Source organism: Hyperolius riggenbachi, chromosome 3 (assembly GCF_040937935.1).
Source record: "Hyperolius riggenbachi isolate aHypRig1 chromosome 3, aHypRig1.pri, whole genome shotgun sequence".
Lineage (NCBI taxonomy): Eukaryota > Metazoa > Chordata > Amphibia > Anura > Hyperoliidae > Hyperolius > Hyperolius riggenbachi.
Genome location: NC_090648.1, coordinates 257,957,687 through 257,983,159, shown reverse-complemented (window position 1 = coordinate 257,983,159; position 25,473 = coordinate 257,957,687). Strand labels below are relative to the sequence as shown.

The 25,473-nt window shown below is 44.0% G+C and overlaps 1 protein-coding gene across 11 annotated transcripts in view; it reads right to left on the bottom strand.

The window, feature by feature from the left end:
- The window catches only part of MAGI2 (membrane associated guanylate kinase, WW and PDZ domain containing 2), a 1,075,940-nt gene that overhangs the window by 605,362 nt on the left and 445,105 nt on the right, over nucleotides 1-25,473 (bottom strand). Inside the window, exon 1 of one of the 11 annotated variants that reach the window (XM_068276202.1) lies at nucleotides 4,370-4,608. The exons of the other annotated variants lie outside the window; for them this stretch is intronic. The gene's annotated coding sequence lies outside the window, so the exon portion shown is untranslated. Of the gene's footprint in view, nucleotides 1-4,369; nucleotides 4,609-25,473 lie in introns of those variants that run through there. 11 annotated transcript variants of the gene reach the window in all.

Sequence of the window (25,473 nt, the reverse complement as noted above, 5' to 3'; positions counted from 1 at the left end):
GGGCTGTATAGGAAGATCCCGCCTCTGTATGCAGATAACATTCTTAGAACCCACCTCGGGTTCTCTTTAAAGTGTACCAAAGGCAAAATAAAAACAAAAACATATCTGGGGTTTCCTCCAGCCCCTCCGTCCTGATTGCTCCCTCAGCCCTGTCTTCCGCCTCCTCCCATCTTCTATACGGGGTCCCGGTGTCTTTCGGCCAGTCGAGCCAGTCAACGCATGCGCACTGCGGCTGTGCACACTCCTCCGTCTCACTACCGCAGCCAGGAGAGTTCTGTACCTGCGCAGTAAGCCCTGATTGCAGAAGATACCAGGACCCCTTACGGAAGATTGAGGAGGCGGAGGATGATGCCGAAGGAGTGTTCAGGCCCGAGTAAGCACCAGGAATGTATGATTTTTATTATTTATTTCCCGTTTTTGGTTTCCTTTAACCACTTGAGGACCCACCCTTTACCCCCCTTAAGGACCAGCGTTATTTTTTGTGATCTGTGCTGGGTGGGCTCTGCAGCCCCCAGCACAGATCATGTTTCATGCAGAGCGATCAGATCGCCCCCTTTTTTCCCCCCTATGGGGATGGTGTGCAGGGGGGGGGTCTGATCGCTCTGGTGGGCAGGCTTGTTGCGGGGGGGGGGGGCACCTCAAAGCCCCCCTCCGCGGCGAAATTCCCCCCTCCCTCTCCTACCTGCTCATCCCCGGTGATCGGGGCTGCACAGGACGCTACCCGTCCTGTGCAGCCAGTGACAGGCTGTCCCCTGTCACATGGCGGCGATCCCCGGCCGCTGATTGGCCGGGGATCGCCGATCTGCCTTACGGCGCTGCTGCGCCGTAAAATGTAAACAAAGCAGATTATTTCCGCTTGTGTTTACATTTAGCCTGCGAGCCGCGATCAGCGGCCCGCAGGCTATTCACGGAGCCCCCCGCCGTGAATTGACAGGAAGCAGCCGCTCGCGCGAGCGGCTGCTTCCTGATTAATTAGCCTGCAGCCGGCGTCCTGCAGCTGCCACTTTGCCGACGCACGGTATAAGCGTGCGGTCGGCAAGTGGTTAAGGCCCTGTTCACAGTGGACAGATACATTGCAGAATAATTCTGCATTACAACTATCTGCCCATACAGTGAAGGAGGCTGTTCGCAGAATTGCGTTGTAACTGATTGCATTATTCTAACTTGCTGCATGCAGGCTTTTTATTAAAGTCTGTGTCCAGTCCCAATTGCAGTTTACAGTCATAGCTTTATAATGCATGCATTATGCAACTGACCACTGTGGACCTAGCCTAAAACTCTGTAGTAGTGGTTGGTTTAGGAGTATTGTATAATTTGCAGAGGTGGTCAATAAGACACAAATAATTATATTACAGTGGGGAAACCCGGACATCATTTACAGCCATTTCTGATTCTAACCCTCACTAAAATGTTTTGGTTGTTGCCAGTGTCAGCTAATGCACTGTAGCTCCACCCTGTGCTGCACGTGCACCAATATGCAATTGATCGGTGCAGTGTGGTGCCAAAGGGGATCAAAGTGTCTGACTTAGACCGACACTTTGATCTGAGTAGTCTGACGCTGTGCTGGAACAGCTCTGGCAGCGGCACCGGGGAGCCCAAACACACCCACGTGACGCCAGCAATGCTTAGTCTGTCCCTTTAGTCTTAAGGGGCTGACGTTGTGCCAGATAATATCAGACAACAGTACCCATAGCAGCAGCCATTATGCTCCTTGTCAGTCTATGTCCAGTATCAGAAGCCAGGGAGAACAATCTGGTTTAAAAAGGGTTAAGAAAAAACAAAAACCATGACAGAGGGCCTCACTGTTCAGACTGTGGTAATTTATTATATATCCTCAGTGCTTGTCCCCACATCAAAACAAAAATACCTTCTCTGGCTTTCCAATAATCCTGTTGTCACCAGCTGAATCTAGCATGCTGACACAGCAGAATAATCTGCGAATGGTGATGTCCTCTCAAGTTATTTAACCAATGATAAGCACAAATTGTGTAATGGCTGCATAGAAAAAGGTGCAGTTACACTCAAAGTCATAGCCGCTGCAATCATTTAATAAATGAATGTTTATTCAGATGTTAAACACACTCATTTTTCCTAAACCTCTCCCTTATACAGACAGGACAGCCCGATAGCGTGAACTATGTCAGTTGGAGATCATCATTACAAGAAGGAACCTCTCGCCTGCATTGTTATTCTTCTGATGTTCTTGAACCACACATTGTCTTTTTGCAGTCTACATTTCAAAAGACACAATTGTATGGATTTCCCCACACAAAGCAGAAAGAATTTAACACCGCAAAATGATTGGTATCCAGAACACACAATATTCAATCGAACAAGCTTTTTTGTGTCTTTGCATACAAGCATAATTACACCTATAAACCAGTAGGATCTGCAGGGACTAGATTTTTGTGTAAACGCGCCCAGTCACGCGCCTTAACCGCTTCTCTGCAGAAAACAGTTACAGGTATTGAGTGCTTACATCCACCCAAAAAGAGCAAGTTTTCCTTCTTTTAGCAGGAAAGATGAAGGTGTCAAAACTGACATATTTAAAAGCCATTCAAAGGCCTAAAATCAATATCCGGAAAAAGTAGGGATGGCCCCTGAGGTATTTCAGCAGCTGTCTAGAATTCCGGCTGTAACAAAAAGCTGCCTATTTATTAAAAATGTGCATAATAAGCAATCAATCAGATTTATCAGCGCTCCTTGCCGGCTTTAATCCCTTATCACTCTCTAGCAAGTTGCTTTGAAGCCGTCTTACCTTTTAAAGCTGAATATTCAGGCCAGCAGCTGCCTGTGAACCCAGTCCAGTTGTTGGTTGAGTGGCTGCAATGCTAGGCTGCAGACAGACACTACTGACATGCTGTAGCTGCTTTCTTCAGTCATTCTGCTCAGAGAGACTCGGCCAGACAGGTTTTTGATAAAGTTAAATACAAAAAGGAAGTAACCGTGGTGTCCTGGCATGCTGCTGATGAATTTTTGTCTATGGACAGACAGGTGACCCGTTAGACACTACATACAGAATAAAGATTTGCCTCAATGTGTACCATCACAGTCCCAGTGTTTATACTTGAATAAAATGAACTCTGCTTCCGGGCAAATGCTGACCCCGTGATTCTTGCATTTGCAGGCTCAATTATATATGCTGGAATAACCAAATCAACGTCCCAGTCAAATGTTGCATTTTAACAGATGGTTTGCTGCTTTAGAAATACTTGTGGTTAAAAGTCTAGATTTCTTAACAGATCCAGGAAGATTATCCCACCACTGGACATTAAATGAAGTAGCCAGACCCGCCAGTACCAGTTTTATCACTGTTCACCAGCACAAGACATGATTCACTCAACAAGGTTTCCATATTACAAATAGCAAAGTTATAACATAAACATCAGACTTTATGCTATAGTTAGTAGATAAAAAAGGAACATTTCACACACAGTTGCTAGTCAAATGTCATACTGCATCTTAATCTGGCCAACTGGGACCCAGACAATTACCCCATATGCAAAAAGGTAATCTATGAGACATTCCGCTGACTGCAGAGCATTTCTGAGCATCACTCACTAATCATCACATCGCTTAACCCTCTCTTTGCCAGCTAAAACACACACACATATCACGGTGTAATAATCCAGGGAGGTTAAAATACTCCATTGACCTCAGTGTGCGCTATAAGAAACTGTACTGGATGGATTGGGTGCCAGGTGAAACAAGATTTCAGATCTGGCTTATGCGTTGTGCCATTTCTGAATGTCAAGGTAAGGCATGCTTCTTGTGCCATTTAAATACCCTGATGTTAGGAGAGCCGGCACAGCATAGATGTATTGCTCCACCACATCTTCAGCCTCCTGCACATTATAGGCAAGTGCAGCATTTCTTTGTTATTTACAGCTGATAACCCCTGCTATTAAGGGAGGCTGAAATAGAAGAAGCCTTTTTCTATATTGCAGCCAATTTACCGGCGATAAGTGCTTGAACAGAATTCATGCTGGAGACAAAACAGCCAGGAATCACATTGTCTCATTTTATCTAGGATATTTCATGTAAGGACATAAATACAAGCAGGCAATGTACAGCCTCCCATCTTCTGCAGCAAGCCAATTTACAGCACAATTAGCCTGGATCATATATAACAAGCTGCAAGCCTCTGCACAATCAGCCTTCACAATAATCTATCGTACATCAAATCTGTCAAACACAAAAACCCAATCTATGTTCTGCAGAACCCATAGCTATACAGCACAATGGCTGAGCCCCATTCAGCATCACCATCCGCCTGTCATGGTAGTAGGTTTCATGGCATGCTGCTAGGCAAAAATACCCCAGTACACAGCATACAACAATGGATCCATGCGAGAAGGAGATCACCTACCTTATTGTCATTCTCAGCCACTCCATCCTCCTGAATTCTTCAAGTCACTTGTACTGATCCAGCCCATGTTCAATGGGAGACTCAATATAAAAGACTGTCTGGTAGATTAAGCCTCAGCTGTGCTTAGATATATATTTTTCCAGCACGGATGCCTAGAATTTTCTGCACAAGCCAGACACAGGCACAACTGCAGCTGAGCTCCTTGTCTCCCCTCCCTTTAAAAGATGAAGCGAGTGCTACCCTCAGTCTCTCCCTGCCTGTTCTTGCTGTCTCTCCTCTCTCCCCCTCCCCCTCCAATCCAAACTCAGTGCAGCCTAGTCAGGGACATTTACATTTCTCAGCACAATGACCCCTATGCATCCTGCCCTCTGCACTGCTTGTAGGGTCCAATGCAATACAAAGGATAGACAAATATGCCACAGGTAACCTGATGGGATAGATGAACTAAGCCAATTGGAAAAAAATGCACCTTATAAATTGCATGAAAAAGGCAATTTTTCACAGAGTGCATTGTGCGATCTGATGGCAAAATGCTGCGTATTCACTTTGCTAGTAGAAATCGCGCAGGGATGTTTCCATTAGTGTGCTGCTTTTGCAACACATTTTTTTCCGATCTGCTGAATTTTTCGGGCGATTTGCCTCCAATACAAAGTATAAGAATGCAGGAAAATAGAATAGCAATCACGCCACAATGCGATTTTTCATTGATTTGGTGAATCAAAACATTTTCCTGGTCAATTTTTGGGGAAATGGTAAACGCACCACAGACCCGCCTTACAGCTAACAGATTGCTGTAGTGGAAAACAGAAGCACAACTGCGATTCTTAGTAGAAAACAGCTTTAAGGCTACTTACACACCAAGACATTGCGTTTTAGGGGACGTTATGGTCGCATAACGTGCCCCTAACGCAACACATGGCGGTGCGGGAGAGGACAGTAGAGTGAGCCGCGTTAGGCGGCTCTATCCGCATAAGGTCTCCCAGGGTGGCGCCTATTGGCCGGCGGGACCACGTGATACGAGGCGAGACACTCCGCATCACGTAGTCCCGCCGGCCAATCAGTGGCCGCCAGCGCAGTGCATATTAAGTAGCCATGTGCGCGGCTACTGTAGGGGCATCTCCCCGCCTCCTTTCCGCCCCCCACTGAGCATGTGCAAACAGTCTAACGCGGCTAAAGCCGCTAGAACGCACAGCATGCTGCACCTTCACTACAACGTGCAGCGTTACATGTAACGCAACGTGTGCAGTGTGAACAGCCCACTTGTGTTACATTGCTGTGCGTTGGGGGAGCGTTACAGGCTGCACTAACGTGCGCCTGTAACGTCCCTGTGTGGAAGCAGCCTTAAGCTAGCCATACACTTATAGATTTTTGAGTTTAAATGATCTTTATATTAATTTTTTTGATCAAATCGAGCGTCAGTCAATCGATTGATCAGAACTTGATAAATGTATTGCTAACTTTACAAAATTTTCACACTATACATGTTTGTTGACCACCCTGAAAAATACCACCATAACAGTGTTGAAAAGTCACATTGGGCTCTATTCACATGTGCGGTAACACCTTTTTTGGTCAGAAAATTACCTCCAGTGAAAATTACCTCCAGAGTGTGAAAAATGTTCGATAAAAGTGCAGTAAAATGGTCGATAAACGGTTGGTAATGTTGTGGTGTGTTAAGTGGTCGGTAATTTTGCGGTAATATGTGCAGAAATAAAAGCTTTATTGACCACTGTAGGGCAGCCCATATGCTTGCCACCCATTACACAGACGGCCCAGGAAAGCTTGTCAAATTTAACCACTTAAGCTCTCAGTCGATTTCACTTTATGCATCCGAGCAATGTTCACCTCCCATTCATTAGCCTATAACTTTATCACTACTTATCAATGAACTGATCTATATCTTGTTTTTTCCACCACCAATTAGGCTTTCTTTGGGGGGTACATTTTGCTAAGAGCTACCTTACTGTAAATGCATTTTAACAGTAAGAATAAGAAAAAAATTGAAAAAATTCATTATTTGTCAGTTTTTGGCCATTATAGTTTTAAAATAATACATGCCTCCATAATTAAAACCCACGTATTGTATGTGCCCATTTGTCACAGTTATTTCACCGTTTAAATTATGTCCCTATCACAATGTATTGCGACAATATTTTATTTGGAAATAAAAGAGCATTTTTTCCGTTTTGCATCCATCACTATTTACAAGCTTATGAAAAAAAAAATAGAGAGAGATATTTCATCTTTACATAGATATTTAAAAAGTTTAGACCCTTAGGTAAATATTTATGTGTTTTTTTATAGTAATGTTTTTGTTTTTTTTCATTAAACATTTTATGTGGGCATTTTTGGGAGGGTGGGATATAAATAGGGTTTTATTTGGGGAAATATTTGTGTATTGTAATGTTTTTTTACTTTTAGATGTAGTTTTACTTTTTGGCCACAAGATGACAATCTTGAGTTTGTTTACATGACGTCACTCTAAGCGTACAATGTACGCTTAGAAGGACATAGCTTCAGAAAAAGTGTAGCTTCCGAGAGAAGCTGTTGCTTTTTCAGCGGGGGAGAGGAATCAGTGATCAGGCACCATAGCCCGATACATTGATTCCTGGGCTACTGAATCTGCGGCCGGGGGTGCGCGTGCACGCGCGCAATAGGCCGCAGGGGCGCGCATGTCCTCCTTGACGTTTTTATACATCAAGGAGAACAAAGTGGTTAAATTGGGACTTCAACTCAAGGACAGCAGGAAAACATATAGAAATGCACCCTGTATGTATATAGAGAGTTTAGCCTGTAATTCCCCCTCATCTGTGACTAATCACAACTGTAATCTTAACTCTCAGCTGTGCCAGCTGGCTGCCTCAGCAGAGAAGCTAATTTCTAAACACAGGATGTTCATCCTATGTCTGCTTCCATTAAAGCAGGAAGTACACACACTGGAGATTTATTGCAGGATTTGTATCAGCTGTAACAAATAAATACTTTTCTTTAAAGGTTATTATGCTGTTGCTTATCTGTTAGAGCAGAGAGGAATTTCCTCCTCGGCATCTATAAAATCATCTAAAAGATTGTACGAGGTCGGAAAGTGCACCCGTCTTCTCTGTGTCCTTCTACGTACAATTGACATGAACTAAAAACAAACAAAGCTCGAAAGGCTCCATGTTAGACTGCAACAGTAGATATGTGAAAATTATCACCTGCCCTCTGTAGGTGATAAAAAAAAATCCTTATTTATATCACCACTTATCCGCCATTTATTCAATTAAGAATTTCAAAGTGGAGGAAATTTAGTCACTTTTTACCGCACATTTACCACATGCGGAAAAGGAGATAAATCTTTGAGAATTACACAATGGTGATCTTTTGGGTGATAATTTGCACATACTATTTTACTGCATGCAGTAAGGCATTGTGAATAGAGCCCATTGTGTGCAATTCAGTGGAGCATACAGTCCATAGATGTATACTTACAACACAACAGCCCATCAAGGCCGGCGCTACCATAGAGACAAAGGGGGCAATTGCCCCAGAGCCTGTAGGGGCCCCCACGGTGTCTCTCCCCAACTTAACTGTTGCTCCTGAGGGCCCCTACACAGTCTTTGGCAGAGCCAGGGGGTGTCAGCCCCTGGCTCAGGGGCCCTATGGGGAAATATGGCTGCAACAAAAGGTCCCGGTACTTTTCCGTTAGCCGGGCGCATCTACTAGGTGGTGATAAAACTCCACCAGAATTACATCTTTCCCTACTATCCATGGCGGCCTGGAGGGGGAATAGTAATTAACGCCACCTAGTGGATGCGCCCAGCTAATGGAAAAGTACCAAGGTCTCTACTGCTGCTTTTTGGTTGGGTAGGTATCTATTTTGGGGCCCCCAGGTTAATTTTGCCCAGGGGCCCCATTGTTACTAGAATCGGCCCTGCAGCCCATGCCTCATACAGTACAGTAATGCACAGAATGCTGTAGGTTATTATGATGAATCCACCATATAGCTCAGATGTGAAGGCCTCATCGCAATATGATAGCATTGCAATGTATATTGTACCACAACGGTTGAAGTGTGAAAGGGCGCTAAGGGTCCGTACACATGTGCAATTTAGATGGGACAATGATTGGTCAATTTTATCACTTCCATGTAGTGTGAGGGCAGAATTTGAACACGGCCATGTGTCGCATATTTCTCACTACATGGAGGTGGTAAAATTAGCCATTGATTGTCCAATCAAAATTGCATGCGTGTACCAGTACCATGCTTTACTGGCATGCTAGCAATAATTACAGCTTAAAGGACAACTGAAGTGGGACCGATCGACAGATAATCTTTGTAAAAAATTTCTTAATGACCTAAAACAATAATAACAAAAGAGGTTTGTCTCTCAAGCCACTTTTCCTCAAGTAGTAGAATTGTGGTAAAATAGTGGTTGGACAACGTCTGAGGCACTAAACACATCCTGCCACCTTTGCCTGCTAATGTCTCCGCTACAGCACAGCAATCATTCTCTCTACTCACCCTGCTGCTCTGCACATTCACTCACTGCAGGCTGTGTGTAGAGAAGGAGGAGACACACTGCTCATGGGGCAGGAAGGGGGACGGGTTGCTACATCTAGTGCAGGAAGTAGTACAGTCCCCTGTACTGCCTGTTGCCATTTTCCTGAATGTTGCCCGAACTATGAAAATAGGTCCTAGGTAGAAGAATACAGTGGCTGAGCACCACAGTGACACCCCTAGTCATGGCTACACCCGGTGCTGTGAACACCTGTAGCCTGATGGTAAGTACGCCACTGAATGTGTGTACCAGGCTTTAGTGCTTTTGCACATTATCAGATTGCCTTTTGTAGCTTTTCTGCAAATGCATATACATATTGGGCTCTATTCATAAAACGTTACCGCAAGTTTTCCGCTCAAAACAGCGGACTTTCCAGACCATTTAGCAAAGTGGGCATTCATAAAAGCTGTTCCCGCATGAAAATCTTCAATCCCCCAGCAGAGCGAGAAATTTCCGCGTTCTGCAGTGTCTTTCTAGATTTATCTAGAAAAAAAGTAACAAAATGGCCATTCATAAAGATTAGAGGAAGCGGTATGTGGACGGGAAATACCTCTTCCTCTGATTAGCGAGAAGCCTGCGGATCACATACAAGTGAATGGAACAGACCTCCCAGAGAGAGCAGTGCACGGAGGGACTCTGCCGGCTTAAGTGTTTCCGCATGCCTTCCGACCACTTACCGCCAGCCTTCAGCGGGAGATCTCCGCACTTGCATAGCAGCTGGCAAAATTTTTATGAATGACCACCCAGAAGTCTAAAATACCGCTGCGGTATTTTCCCTCCAGGAGTTTTTTCGCCACAAATTTTTTATGAATAGAGCCCATTTTCCATTGAGTCTGATAAACTCTCTCAGGCCTGGAAACCATTAGGGCTGGAACCCACAGGAGCGCTTTTGGCAGCGTTTTGGCAGCACTGCGATACGCTAGCAGTTTGCCAAAACGCTGGGCTAATGTTAATGGATGGGGCAACTTCCACAGGAGCGTTTGCGTTTCTCAGAAACGCAAACGCAGGACGTGCAGCATTTTGGGAGCGTTAGCGCTTCAATGTAAAGTATTGAAACGCTAGCAGAAACGCTCAGCAAAACCTAAACTGAGCGGTTTTGCTAGCGTTTTGCGGTTCAGCACACTGTAACAAAATGAAAAATAATTCACAGGACCAATCAGGATAAAAACGCAAAACGCAAAACGCTAGGCACCCGCTGGGGAAAAAAATACAATGTTGCAAAACACGACCAAAAACGCGCATGAATCCGCTTGCAAACCGCTCAGACAAAACGCTAGCGGTTGCGTTTTGCGTTTGCGGTTTTCAGTGGGTTCCAGGCCTTAAAGAGCTTTTTGAGCATTTAGAGAGCGCTTTAAATCGCTAGTGATTTCCCTAAATGCTCTGCCAATGTAAATGAATGTAAATTCCAGGACATGCAGCATTTTTGGAGCATTTGCACTCCAATGTAAAGTATATAAGCACTGGTTTATCACTCATGAATTGCTACTCATATTGATTTGTTTGTGATTTTAAATTACTGCAAACTGTAAAAAAAAAAAATTAAAAAGGAGGAATCAGAATTAGAATCCCTAATCGCAAATCGCTATCACAATCGCTGGCAAAAAAATGTACGCTTTTTAAATCACTACCAAAATTGCTGGAAAACGCTCATGAAATCGCTTACACAACGATAATTAAACACTAGCAATTGCAATAGTGCTTTGCGATTTGTAGTGGGTTCGAGGCCTCGTCCTGCAAGTGCATACTGCATTTGTAATGTGTTTGCAATTCTTTAAATTGGTGCTGCATACATTTTGACGCTAGGCTACTTTAGAGGACCTCATAGTGAACAGCTGTCCAATCACAGTTTCCTCCTACAGTACAAAATATTGTGAATGGTCCATTAGCGTGGGCACAGTTTACTAGAAGTTCGAGAGGGTGTCACCCACCCAATCATGTTAGCTGAATTTCCCTATTAGGTTTCCCGCTGGGTCCCCTAAAGTAAACTAGCGCCTACATTTTTTTCTTACAAATGTGTTTTCTCTAAAGCAGAGGTCACACTTGCAGGCATTTTTAATGCAAAATTGCACTAAATGTATTTATATGGTCTTACCACGATTTCAGGAAGCATCTGCAATTTGGCAATGTGATTTTTTTGTACGATTTAAAAAAAAAATGTTTTCATTGACAATTATTGCTACTAGAATAAACAGTCAGGGCTGGTGCACACCAAAACCCGCTAGCAGATCCGCAAAATGCTAGCAGATTTTTAAACGCTTTTTTTTATTTTTATGAGGCGTTTTGCTAGCGTTTTGCGGATTGCTGCTGCGGTTTTCAGTATAGTAGATTTCATATATTGTTACAGTAAAGCTGTTACTGAACAGCTTCTGTAACAAAAACGCCTGCAAAACCGCTCTGAACAGGCGTTTTTCAGAGCGGTTTGCGTTTTTCCTATACTTAACATTGGGGCAGAAACGCATCCGAAATCCAAAAAATGCCTCACCCAGGCATTTTTCGTTTCTGCAAAACGCCTGCCGCTCTGGTGTGCACCACCCCATTGAGATACATTGACCAAGCAGATCCGCAGCCGCAAGCGGATCTGAAAACGCCCAAAAAGCCGCTCGGTGTGCACCAGCCCTCAGTGTTCAAACGCAGACAAACAAACACATTATTCAAAACAACAACAACCTGGTACAATAAATAATTTGCATTTCCTGTTGCCACTTTTATGCAGTAGTAGAAAATGTATAATTTGAAAAACCTGTATGAATTATTATATCCAGTTTGATATAGGTGGAGGGGGTTGGGACTTCTCCAACCAAGACTGCTACTGACTGTGGAACAAGTGTAGCTCTCCTCCCCCAGGTATCAGCTGCAGAAATCAGGATCATTGGGAAGCAGATGACCCTTCTGACATCATCAGAGTGTTTGTGCATTAACAACACTAGACAAGACACCGCTGAAGACAGTGAAAATCAAGGCTGCGTTTAGGAGAATATACAGCTACCAGATGATTTACCTAGCAGAGTTACTTGATCGGATTTATGCAAATGTACAAAACACCATTTCTTTATGTTATTGTTTACTAACAAACCATAATGCAACACTGCAGAGAAAATACAGTCTATGTAACAATTCAATTATTTTTGAATGTTGTCATGCTATTGTAATTGTAAAGCTGTAAAGGCTGTAAGGCCCCGTTCACATCTGAAATCGCAAAACGCTAGCACTTAGCGCTAGCGTTTTGTGTGAGTGATTTTACCGCAATTAGCACGGTAAAAATCACTGGACACTTCCGCCATTCAGAGCGATCGCTATCAGTGCTTTACTAAGTACTGTACTAAGCACTGTAAGCACTGTACTGCCATAAGTTAAAATAGCACTAGCACTTTAAAAAGCGCTAGTGCTGTGACGATTAGTGGGCGATTCAGTAGTGTGGATGGGCTCTAAGGGTTTTACATACATTTTAAGGCTGGAAACAAACTTGAATCACGCAAAATGAAAGTATATGGGCCGCATTGTAAATCCGACCTCTCTGCGATTCGCAATGCACATTTTGAAATCCTACAGCATGTTGCTTACTACCACATACTGTATATGAATCGCATGCTATTCGCATACAATCCTTTTCTATGGAGAATGTGCATGTCCCATGCATGTTTGTAAAAATTAGATCTGGCACGGTGTTTATATGCAGATGCATAAAAAGTATGTAAAGAACGCAATACAACAAAACAAAAATGTCATCCTGCATGCAAAGGCCGTATTATGTCGCTTACAATTAAGTACAGCAAAGCATACAGACTATTGGAAAGTATGCTTCACTGTCTTTGTTAATGTGTCTAGTGGCAGTGTGTTACCATGCCGTAACCCGCTATACCACAAACCTCCCACTGCACTGTGAACATCACATAGGTGGTGCGCATTGCACCACACCACAACATCCCACTGTGAACCTAGCTTAAGGGCTCGTTTCCACCATAGCGAATCCGCATGCGGCGCCGACATGCGGATTCGCTTGGTACATTGAAGTGGCCGGGGCTGTTTTCATATGTGCGGCGTGCGGGAGCGATTTGGCGGCGGGCCAAATCTGCGCGACGGGACCCACAGAATTCGCCTGCGTCGGGAATGCATGCGAATCGCCGCTAATGTATTTAATAGGAAAAACGCATGCGTTTTTTACATGCGTTTTTACCCACGATTCGCGTGCGATTTCACACCTTTTTCAATGTTATTTTGCCCTGGCAGAGTCATGGTTAATTTCGCATGGCACCCTGCCATGCGAAATCGCACGCAAAATCGCGGGTAAAAACGCATGCGGAAACGCATCCGCATGCGTTTTTACAAGCGTCGGGATGCCGGCAAAATCGCGTCGCAACAGTAGAAACGGGCCCTAACAGTGAAACATACTTTTCATTGACTGCATGCTTCACTGTATGCAACACAATCTGTGGTTAATGTGCGATGCTGCTTTCTGTTGCACTCCTGCTCTTACAGAAAATACATCGCCCACTGTGAACCTAGCCTAAAAAAACTAGTTCATAGTGCTTAGAATGTTGCAGAATAATTCTGCATGCCAGCTCACTGCCTATACATTTATATGGTGCTGTTCACGGTACTGCATTGTAACAGATTGAGTTATTCTGAGTCACTGCATGCAGGCTTTGTATCCACTCTCCACTGCAGTTCACTCTCATTATAATGTGTGTGTCAGGCAACTAACCATTGTGAACCTAGCCTAAAGGTGCATACACACATCAGACTATAGTCTTTGGAAAATGAAAGATCACAGACCTATCTTACCACCCTTCATGTTGTATGAGAGCCATATCTACAGGGCCGGGCCGAAGCATAGGCTGGAGAGGCTCCAGCCTCAGGGCGCAGTGTAGGAGGGGGCGCACAATTCATTCAGCTGTCATTCCTAATTGTGTTTGAAGCAGAAATAAATAAGAAAAGGGGATATATAGCAGTGACTGCAAGGCAGATAACCACCAGGATGGATTTTCAGATCTGCAGATGATTGTCTGATCTGCAGATGAATGTCAGTTAAACAAGGTGTGTATGATGATCTGCAGATCTCATAGACTATGAATGCAATTTGCAGGAGCGGATCTTTGGCAGGATCAGATCTTTTGCAGATACTGATCTTTTGTGTCTGATCAGGATCTTTGTGTGCAGCATCTTGCAAAGATTTTTTTTCTGATGGGGAGTTCAGCTCCATAGAATAGACTGTGTAGGTATGGCTCTCATACTACATGAAGGGTGGTAAGATTGGTCTGTGATCTTTAATTTTCCAAAGACTATAGTCTGATGTGTGTATGAGCCTTTAGGCCCTGTTCACAGTGGTCAATTGTGCTGCACAATAATTCTGTATGTCAACTTGCTGTCCATACAATTCTATGGGCCTGTTCACAGTAACGGATCACGTTAGTCTTACCCGCTGCATGAAGGCTTTGCATTAAAGTTTATGGACAGTCTCCATAGCAGCACACATTATAATTTGTTAGTTATGCAACTAACCACTGTGAACCTATCCTAAAGCTACACTGACAGTGGAAATGCGCATTGTGTTGCTGCATAACAGAGTTCAAACACAATGCAAAGTAGCATGTAATGTGGTGGCAGTGACATGCGATGTAACAGAGACATAAGTATCAAAATAACATCATAGATGTGCGCCGTTAGTATCACACATTTGAAAGTATAAAGCTGCGCCTTTTTCTTAAACAGGTGTGCTCATGTGCAATGCCTATAACATAGTGCAATACATCGCAACTATTCTACATGTTCTGTGTTACAATAAACAAACATTGAGTGCATCAATGCATAGATTTGCATAAATACATAGCAGGATCCACTGTAAACATCCCATTAACTTTATATTGCTGTGCCATTTGCTGAATTAAAAAAACTCAGTTTTAACACAATAAAAATTGGTAACTGTGAATGTAGCCTAAACTTAGGAATCCTAGGACATTTGCGATCACAGTAAACTGTACACTGCTTTCAATTTGCAATTCACGGTTTGTTTGTTTTTTGTTTTTAATAAAGATTTATTATACTTACTAGGCATCCTCCTTCTGTCCATAGCCCCACCCCCTAAAGGAAGAGGTCATAGGTGCTTCTCTATGGCCAATCAAAAAAGCGCCTGTGACCTCTTCCTTTAGGGAGCGGAGCTACAGACAGACGAAGGAAATGCAGTTACCAGGTAAGTATAATACAATTTTTTTCAAAGGCTAATCGCTCGGTCCCCCCAAAGCGCTGCATAATTGCTTTGATAAGCTATAAACTTTGCATTGAGGGGGTGCATATTGTTTCGGCGCCGCTCAGTTTGGAGCGGTAAGAGCCAAATGATGGCTCTCACTGCTGCTGCTAAACTCCGAGGTGGCATTAAAAATGATTCCCCCTCCGAGATGTCGCAACTCGGAGGGAGATGTAATTCGGGGTCTGGCAGCCGCCAGAGCCCCGAATTACCGCTACGAGCCCCGTGCAGCATAGCATTGCTGCTATGGGGTGCCTAGTTTCGGCACTCGGCTCTGAGAGCGACGCACCGAAATAAGCTGATCCGCTCCTAGGTAATATCAGAACATATGATTACTGAGCAGTTGTACAAATGCAGCCATACACAGCATATCCTGAGTTTATTAAAGAAAAATTCTTAATTCTTGGTGCACAAGCATGGATAAGACTACAATAGTGCAAACTCTAAGGGCCCTTTTCCACTAGAAATCGCTAGCGTTCACGCTAAACGCTAGCGATTGCTGAATCATAAAGTGCAGGAAACTTCCGGCGATTGCGTTCACGATTTTGCTATGCACTGTACTGCATAGAAAAATCGCGGCAAAGATAGCTCTGCAGCGTGATCGCGTTTGATAAAAAAATGAATCGCGGTAGTGGAAATTGCCAACCGCGATTCCCATGTTAATATGCAAACCGTAGTGATTTAAATAATCACTATCGGTTTGCGATTGTGCGATTCAGCATCGCAAACACAGCTAGTGGAAAAGGGCCCTAAGGGTAGGAACACTCTAGGCAGAATCGCATATGAGTTTTCCATAGCACATAGTGGAAAACGCATATGCGATTCTGCCTAGTGTGTTCCTACCCTAAGGCTCCTTTCACACTGTGCACAATCGCAACGCAATGCTGCTTAAAAAGTCGCACTGCATGTGTGGGCCACAACATTGTTGAGATAACTGTACACAGCTATCTTACCACTGTTAGGTTGATCAGGGTCATAGTATGAAAGAGGCTTATTCACCCTATATGGTGTGCAGAGTGATGCACACACCATTTCTTAACCACTGTCTACTCTGTTTGACATTTTAAAAATGAGGCTCTTAATGTAAAATAGTAGCTATTAATTAAGAAACTAACCAGCCAGCATTTAGAGTCCTTATTACCCATTTCTTGTATCATGACTAATTCAGACTTTTGTCCCAAAGGCGTCCTAGCTAATTGATGTGTTGGAAAGACTCAATCTTATCTTTTAAGAAGGCAATACTTTACTACCCTGTTTTAATAGAGAGCTATTTTGTCAACATCACCATACCTTGGCAGCTCTCCATTGCTTCCTTGTATATAGCACCAAGCTATTCCCCAAGCTCTCCTACACAGAGCCATAGTTTTTTGTACTTGGCACTAAAGTTGCTTAGAAATCACTGTATGTAACTATGTGAAATATACAGCTCCATAAAAATAGGGCAGAATCTATAATATAAAGCAAAAGTTGTGGATGCAGAGTGGGTCAGCAGTGGCAAAGCAGAATGAGCTGCATACTTCTGTCTGTGGGGAATAAACCTTTTGTCCTCAGCTGAAGTCTATACTTTGGAGGTGGCACTGTGCTTTTCAAATAGAGTCTCAGATTGAGAAACTCCTTTGTGCATTTTCTGAGCTATCAGGACATGACATAAAATCATGACATAAAATACAGTAATATGCACACTTGTAGCAGAGAAAATCTACGTCATGTGTAACGTCTGATTGGTGATCTCAGAAGGAATATGTAACGGAAGATGATTATGGTTATGGCAATGATGTCTTCTTTTAGGCCCCTTGCACTCAGGATGCCGTGCATCTCCTGTGATACTCTACCCTGCCGCAGCTCATCACAAGGGACATGCAAGTCTATGGAGACTGCAGCGTGTTATTACTGTATGAACCATGCCTACCACACAGATTATGCAGTAATCAAAGTCAACAGGCGATGCAGTGAGTGTGAATAACAGGAGCACGGTGCAGTGCAAAACGCATACGCGGACTGATGGGAATCCCAATGATGTACTGCCTGCCCAGCTGGGAGTGTGTCACTAAGTGTGGGGGCGGGCATATGAATATGATCCTGTTGTCACAGGGTTATATGAAGCTGGATTTATGCGGTACGGTTATTCAGTGGTAAGCTCCCCTGTTGCGCGATCACCACACCATTTAGGCGTGCAACCGGCCTCAAGGTTCTAATGCCGCATTCCATGACTCACTACTGCGCTTCCTCTTTCAACCCAGAAGGATGAAGCACGGTAGTGAGTCATGGAGCGCGGCTTTCATTATGCCTATGACGCGTAATGGAACGCAGATGTCCCCGAAGACTTCTGGGTAAGTTAACTCCCCACTGCCTGTGGTCACACTTTAAGTCATTAGACTTCATTTGAATTCTGAATTAGAGTAGTAAACTACTTGAAAGCCCACCACTAGTCCCATGTTCAAAAGATAGCCCTATCTCTTTTTTTTCAAATTATATCATTATTACAAGCATGTAGCACGCTATTCCTGAGTCTAAACAGTTAGTGTCTACCTTTAAACCAAACCTGAACTGAAAATTAAAAGTCAGACTAAACATACACACACCATACTTACCTCCAGTGTAGTCTACTCATCGATCTCTTTCTCCTCTCCTGCATCCTGCTTGTCCACTGTGATCAATGGAATTCTCCATCCTCCATTTTGAAAATGGCCATTACCTTATAACAGCTTCCTGGTAAGCACACTGTTAAACTATTAATGTCGCCCACATGAACCATACGGAAATATGGACATTACCTTGCTCATCAGTTGTCCTTTCAGTTATAACTGACAGCAACTGATATGTAACTGACAGCATCTGATATATTTTTTGTTCTGACAAAATCTTGTCAGAAATAAAAGTAATCGTAAGAAGAAAATGTTGAGCTTCTGAGTGGAACTGACGGCAAGGTAAATATGTAATTTTTATTTTCAGGTAGCGTACATCATATGTTAATTTTACTTGGTTCAGGTTCCCTTTAAGCATTTCTGAGATAACTATTATATAGTAAAGTTGGCTACAGTGTACATAACTGTATAATGCTTCTAACTGAGTAGGAATAGACAAAGTATTTTGCCTCTATTTGTAGACTTGCAATGGGCTGATGTGGGCTACACAGGAAAATGCAAAGAAGCCCCTACTAGAATAAAATACCACTGCAAACCACTTATTTTGCAGATTGCTACAACCCCCTCACCCCGCCAATATTATGGGTCATGTGGGTTGGTGTTGGTGGGCCTTGCAGTTACTGGATTGTACCAGCCTGCACAGGGGTAAAGTGGTTATTTTATTACTTAGGATAAAACCTTCAATTTTTCTAAGCACCGCTTTTTGACACAGTGTGCATGGTCATGGGTTAAAGGGCTCATACATAGATTATTTAACCTCCCTGGCTGTAAGCCCGACATTGTTGGGCTAGCCGCAGCAGGGGATCACATGGCCCCGGGAGGATTTTTAAAAAAATAAAAAGTGTATCATATGGTTAAGCTAGCACTTCGCTAGCTAACCATGTGCCCAAAGTCCCTCCGGTCCCCACCGATCGCCCCTGATCACTGCCGGTATACGTACCCTCGAGGGATCCCACGATGGCGCAGCCTCCCAATCAGCTCCAGGCTTCGCTATGGGGAGGATCGGGACTGCGCATGACGTCATGACGTCATGTCCGATCGTCGCCATAGCGACAGTGAAGCTCATTGGTGAAGCTGTGGCTCTCGCGGAATCGCAAACGGGTAAATATTGCCGGCGGCGATCGGGGGGGTCAGAGAGGTGCCAGGGGACTTGGGACACATAGTTAGCTAGCCTAGTGCTAGCTAACAAATAAAAAACGTTTTTTATTAAAAAAAAATCCCACCCGCGGATGCAGCCACTGCATCTGCGTACCGCCAGGAAGATTAAGCGTAACTGAACTGACATGTGGCATGATGAGATAAAGATAGGTATACATAGTACTTATGAAGCTATCTGCTGGGCTCTTGTTTTTAACTTATGTATTGTTGATAACAATGAGTTGCTATGTATTGTTCTTGAGAATATTATGTCAGTTTTGTATTTAATAAAGTTTTGTATTCCTTGTTGACACCTAGAGCCCAAGCTTTCTCTGTTTTAATATATACATAGTACTAGTCCTACTAAATTTTCTGAAGTCCCTCTCTGTTTTCCTGTACAGCAAGCAGGGCTGCTCAAATCTGATCCAGATGAAATTCGGATAGTAGCTATCCGGATTTCTCCCAGTAAACCTTTGCGGGCTGGGCGGGGGGTTTAATCTTACCTATCATGAAGTCTTCTTCATCCGTCCCTCGACGCCTCCCACAATGTGGTCCAATCCGGCGTCACGTGACTATACACTTCCTCCTTCAACCCGGAAGGAGGAAGTGTTTTTAGTCACGTGACACCGGATTGGAGTGCATTGTGGGAGGCGCCGAGGGACGGATGAAGAAGACGCCATGATAGGTAAGATTAAACCCCCAGCCCAGCCCACAAAGGTTTACTGGGAGAAATCCGGATAGCTACTGTCACGCTTGGAGGTGTAATCTCCACAGTCAGCATACAACACATAAGCTGACGTGAAGGAGGTACACACACCAGCACAAGGGATCAGGATATCCCCAGTTTAGTGGAGGAGAGGAATGACTCCAATAGGAGATTGTGGTGCACAGAGCCGGTGCAGATCCGAACAGCCACAAACACTTTCGTAATAACGTCTCAGCGCAAAGTAGCGCTGAGCGCATAAACCAGGACTGAGGAGACCAGGACAGGTAGACAGAATGAACGCCTGCCAGCCAGCGATTACTTAGCGACAGCAAGCGTCCAAAACCAGACAGACTGGAATGAGGCAGCCAATGCGTTGCGGCGATGGCGTGCCTCACAAAGACAGGACAGGAGAGACAGGAAATAGCAGGATCGAGATAGATGAACGTAACACAGATAAATATACAATAAGTATGTTTTCATAGCGTATTACAATTACAGCTATCAATGAAACTATTCGTAACGTCTGACTAACGTATGTATATATTGGCAATGAACCGATATATGACATAAGCAGGAACTCTGACTAAGACTGAAGTAATACAGGGAACAGGACTCAGAAGGATTCGCTATCTCTTCGCAGAGATGAACGCAATCCACAAACAGGACCAGGAACAGGATTCAGAAGGATTCGTTATCTCTTCGCAGAGATGAACGCAATCCACAAACAGGACCAGGAACAGGATAACTAGCTCAGCACGGGTGTTCACGATACGCGCAAACTACCAAAACGTGCTGGAAAGCTGACTAACTGAACACAGGGAATAAACAGTTCGTGTACGTATATATCAGCAACACTGATATATCAACGTAACACGGATACAAGGAAAATAACAAAATGCGCAAGTATGCGTATATATTGGCGATGAACCAATATATGACACAAGACAAGCAAGTAACAACTTCTAGAACAAGAGCAGAACTAGGAGGACTCGCTGACCCCTTCGCAGGAGTCAGCGCAGTCCACACGGACCAGGAACGAGGTGGGGCACGAGCAGAGTAACAGATAGAGTCTGAGACTATGATAGCCCATGAGACATTGCAGGAAGCAGTTCTTTATACTGAGGTCATCCAATGGGAGCAGACCTGCAGATTCCCACACAAGTGAATGGTAATTAATCACAGGCTGATAGCAGGAAAAGGCAGACAATGATATGCAGCCTGCAGGAAAGGGACTGCCCCTCCACTGCAGCAGACAATGTTTGTTTACACAAGAGCATGTTAAACTGTCATTAATTTCAGAGTGACTGCAGATGGAATCAGCAACTAGTTTAAGTGCAAACCAAACTATGCAAGAAAATGCATGTAATGACATCAGAACTGCTTGGGTTACAATACCACTGCAGCCAGCAGTAAACGCTGCAGACATGATCATAACATAACCCCCCCCCTTAAAAGCGGATACCAGACGCTTTTCAAAACTGAAACAATCTGACTGATAATTCATGATGACCGGGACAGCCCGGTAAGACCAAATTCCAGAATCAGGCCCCACAAGACTGGACCCATCAGAACCAGAACCTACAGAACCATGCCCGTCAGCACTACAAGCCTCAGTGTGACACCCATCAGAACCACGACTTCCAGAAAAAAAAACCCAGAAACTCTCTGAGCGATACCCACCGCCTTCCCGGGACTGTCCAAAAACGCCAAAGCCTTTGCAATGCCCACCGGAACTGTCCCTACCAACACAAAACCCACAGTTGAACCAGTCCAAGGTACCAGGACAAGTTTCCTCAGAGATCTCCCAGAACACCTGGAAGCTCCAAAGAGATCCCCACAGGTCAGAACGCCCCTTAGGCTCACATGGAGAACCATCAAGAACCCCTATGGAACCCAGGGCAACTCTAGAGTCAGGGTCACAAGGACAAACATCAAGATCAGGGTTTTTAGGGACCAGAACCATCTCCGGGCATGCAGGCCAACCGGCAACATCAGAACATGTCTCCACTAGGGAAGCGTGTGAGCACGCCAACACAGACACACTTGGGCACTCTGGCATACGAAGCACATCTGGGCACACCGGCACAAGAGAGACTTTTGGGCATGTCAAGGAACTGCGAACCTCAAAGTCAGTCAAGGCAGGACCGAAACCAGGACTGGGCAAAAAAAAATCATCATGACTAGACTTCACAGTTACTGGATTCTCACTAAAAAATGCAGGATCAGACTTAGATGTCTCTGATTCCAGCAAGGTTATTAACAAATCATGTTCAGGGGCATTTACAAGACAGGACAAATCTTCTGATGTATGCACCGAACTAGACAGGGTTCCCATAACTTCTTCTGGACTAGACAGAGACTCATCAAATACACTGGATTGGAGCTCATGAAGGGCTGCAAAACAAGTCAGTAGTGCAGCAATCCCCACTGAACTAGGCAAAACTGAGTAACTCACTGGACAGAAAGGGGACACTGGAACTTCTGCCACACCGGACAGAGAACCAGAATTTTCCAGGATACAGGGCTGGGTTTCAGAAACACTCATTAACCCGGACTGAAATTCTGAGATTTCTATTATTTTTTCCAGCGAGTCAGAATTATCCATGTTACAGGGCAAGACCTTTAAAACATTCAGAGGACAGGGCTGGAGTTCCTCGGCTGTTACAACACTGGAGAGGGACTCAACAACATTGGTTAAATCAGACTGTGTACAGGGCAAGGTATCTAACACACTTGCTGACGAGGACAATATTTCAATGGCTTCTGCTTCCTTAGACAAAGATTCATCAAGTTTATTTAGAGTGGACTTTAATTCTAAGACAGCTGCTAAACAAGTGAATATTGCTGCAACACCCACTGAGGTAAGCAGTGCCTCAGAGTCTTTTGCTAGAGGGTTTGAAGTATCCAAAGTACTGGGTGAAGCATAAGACTCTGTGACCACAGCTTCACTGGACAGGATCACTGAACAGTCCATATTGCAGGGCAAAACCATGGAAGCACCTGCTGGACAGCATAATGATTCTGTGACCTGAGTTTCATTGGAGAGATCTACTGCACAATTCATGGTACAGGGCAAGTTCACTGGAACATTTTCTGAACACGGTAATAATTCTGCGATTTCGGATTCACATAGCAGACGCTCTGGGTTATTCCTGAAACTAGAGTGAGGTGTAGAAACAGGAAGATCAAAACACAATGTTTGCGCATCTAAATCACCATTCAATTGTGAAATTGGAAAATTCAGATGCTGGGGTTCTGAGATTTCTGGACAGGATTGCTGGGACTCAGAAACTGATGTAGTGCATTTATTGGCATCTGCTGGATCAGACAGGAGTTGAACTTTATTAACACAGGTAATTTCTGCAGAAGTGTTTGCAGAGACAGGCAAGATTTTTCTGGTGTCTGTTTCACTGAACAAAGACTCATGAGTACTGGCTAGGCTGGACTCAGAAGTCAGCAGGACCTCTGGGTCCTCTGCTGAGAAATTTGTGCAGGGCAAGATTAAGGAAGTATCAGTAATTTCTGTCTTACTGGGAAGTAACACTGAGTTATCCATGGTACAGGGTGGAATTACAGGAACTTCAATTTCACACAAAAGGAGCTCTGAATCACTCGCTGAACCAGCCAAAGGTGCTGAAGCAGGCGAGTCCTCAGGAACTGAGGAAGTGGAACAATCTCCACTTGACAGTGTGTCTTCCCTGGTATCAACTGATTGAATCGCATAAAAATCGTCCAGAATCATTCTCCACACATCGATCAATGGAGCCACAAAGTCATACCCACACACACCAGTTTTTATTAGGTTATAGGCAGACTTAATGCATGCATTCAATACTAATTCACTTTTTGCACTGTAAAACTGACAAAATGAACTTGCATCTTTCTTCCATTCATAGACCAGGGCTTCAATCTCTCCTTTCTCAAATGGAGGATCCCATGCATATTTAACAGGCAGATCACAGTTTGCAAATGTGGTTTTGGCAGAAACATACATTGGATTATTTAACAGGCGATTGGCAGATTTCTTATTCCTAAGGATTTCCAATACCTGTAGCAAGTGTTGGACTGTAGTGTATGCAAATTTTTCTTGCTGCACGAATAGATTGATTTGTTCAATACTCTGTAATATATCCTCATAATCATACTCAGATAATTCTTTTAAACAAAAATCTTTATTTTCCCTAGCCAGTGATGAAAGTTCATTAGTAGTTTCATAAGTCCATTTAACTCCCCTGAAAGACAATTGCATTTCATTATCTGTTAATGGCAGAATCTCATTGCAGGTCTGATGCGCAGTCGCTAAACGTAACGATTCTGCAGATTGGACACGTTTCTTAGAACGTTTGCGTTTTGCCTTTGACCTTGCGGTTTTTGGTGATTTATTCAAAGCTGCAGGAAAATTATCAGTAACACTTTCTGCTTGCTGCTCATTCTTGCAAGCAATTGAAGGAGCAGCTGATTGGCCTGCTGCCAGGAGTTCATTAAGAGGAAAAGGCAATGGATCTATGCGCAACCAATTGTGAATTACAAAAGCTATAAATTGCAAAGGACTTTGTCTAAACTGAGTGTGATCTAAGACATCGATTGCCCAATCAAAAAGTTTGCCCTTAAAAAGAGCACAAACGATCCAATCAGACCAGGTAGAAATTGCAGAAGCCCGAAAGTCGGGATTGGCCAGAACTTTAACCAATTCTGATATAAATTTGTCTGTAACTTCAGGACCAAGCTTTTCAAATTTTTTAAAGGAGCAGGATCCCTGACAAACAGTGTCATAATTTCTGAAAATTCCCCCCACAATAGGGATTGGTAATGGGGCTATCATAATGTCACGCTTGGAGGTGTAATCTCCACAGTCAGCATACAACACATAAGCTGACGTGAAGGAGGTACACACACCAGCACAAGGGATCAGGATATCCCCAGTTTAGTGGAGGAGAGGAATGACTCCAATAGGAGATTGTGGTGCACAGAGCCGGTGCAGATCCGAACAGCCACAAACACTTTCGTAATAACGTCTCAGCGCAAAGTAGCGCTGAGCGCATAAACCAGGACTGAGGAGACCAGGACAGGTAGACAGAATGAACGCCTGCCAGCCAGCGATTACTTAGCGACAGCAAGCGTCCAAAACCAGACAGACTGGAATGAGGCAGCCAATGCGTTGCGGCGATGGCGTGCCTCACAAAGACAGGACAGGAGAGACAGGAAATAGCAGGATCGAGATAGATGAACGTAACACAGATAAATATACAATAAGTATGTTTTCATAGCGTATTACAATTACAGCTATCAATGAAACTATTCGTAACGTCTGACTAACGTATGTATATATTGGCAATGAACCGATATATGACATAAGCAGGAACTCTGACTAAGACTGAAGTAATACAGGGAACAGGACTCAGAAGGATTCGCTATCTCTTCGCAGAGATGAACGCAATCCACAAACAGGACCAGGAACAGGATTCAGAAGGATTCGTTATCTCTTCGCAGAGATGAACGCAATCCACAAACAGGACCAGGAACAGGATAACTAGCTCAGCACGGGTGTTCACGATACGCGCAAACTACCAAAACGTGCTGGAAAGCTGACTAACTGAACACAGGGAATAAACAGTTCGTGTACGTATATATCAGCAACACTGATATATCAACGTAACACGGATACAAGGAAAATAACAAAATGCGCAAGTATGCGTATATATTGGCGATGAACCAATATATGACACAAGACAAGCAAGTAACAACTTCTAGAACAAGAGCAGAACTAGGAGGACTCGCTGACCCCTTCGCAGGAGTCAGCGCAGTCCACACGGACCAGGAACGAGGTGGGGCAC